This window comes from Carlito syrichta, unplaced genomic scaffold (assembly GCF_000164805.1).
Source record: "Carlito syrichta isolate Samal-C Ts95f unplaced genomic scaffold, Tarsius_syrichta-2.0.1 Scaffold304553, whole genome shotgun sequence".
Lineage (NCBI taxonomy): Eukaryota > Metazoa > Chordata > Mammalia > Primates > Tarsiidae > Carlito > Carlito syrichta.
In genome coordinates this window covers 1,548,460-1,549,502 of record NW_007248649.1, presented here as the reverse complement: position 1 = coordinate 1,549,502, position 1,043 = coordinate 1,548,460, and positions in this window count along the sequence as shown.

Sequence of the window (1,043 nt, the reverse complement as noted above, 5' to 3'; positions counted from 1 at the left end):
TCCGCCGCCCGGTCCGCGCGGGGCGGGGCGGGGCGGGGCGCGGCCTCAGGTAACAAGGCCGAGGACGCCGCGGCTCCTCCCGCGGCCGCCGAGGGTGGCACGCCCTGTGGTCCGCCCCTTCCCACCGCGCGCCCCCGCGTTCGCCACCGCGCTCGCCTTCACCTGCGCTGGGTGCCCGGGGGCCGGAAAGTCGCCGCGGGACTAGCTGCTCCCCGCACCCGAAGGCCACCGAGAGAAGTAGGGGCGGCAGGAAACCGAGAGGGGGGCTGCCGAGGGGAGCCGGGTGTCCTCGAGGACCCGGCGCGGTGGGGCCGCCACCCTGGCTTCTGCACCGGCCGGTGCCGTCCACATAGGAGGCTCTGCGGCAGCCTCCCGGACACCCTCTCCGCGCACACGCGCGCACACCGCACACACACGCACACACTCCCGTGCACGCACACACTCCGCACAGACACGCCCTGCTGCGCGGCAGGTCACCCTCTGCCCCACACTGAGCTGTCACTGGAGGACCAGGCAGCCCTTGGGCGAACCTTCCCAGTCCCTGCAGCCGAATTTTGGCCGGCTAGTCTCCCAAAGGTCAGCTCCTCCCTGGGGCCTGCCAACCTGTAAGTTTGTTACCTTTTTTTTCTGTCTCAATCTCAATGAGATGGTAACAGGAACCTTTCGGTTGTATTAACGCGGTAAAGAAAAGTCCATTTCAGGTCTGATCGAATAAGCGGATGCTTGGGAGTCCATTTAATCGCATCTTTTTTTTCAGAGTGACTTGGGACGCCAGGCAGTGAGAGGCGAATACTTAAGACTCCAACTCAAAAAAAAAAAAGAAAAGAAAAGAAAAGAAAACGTATCCCGGGAAAACCAGCTGATCGCAAATACAGGCGGGCGGGGAGGAGCCCTTGGTGGAGATGAAGTCATCATTACCTTTGACTTGGTGATCCCAGATAACCGACCAGGGCTTTTCCAGCCTCTGGTGTCTGGGGACTTCCGCCTCCCTTACCCTGGTCCTCAGTCTGTAGACTCGCTGAACAGAATTCCTGGCCTCCACA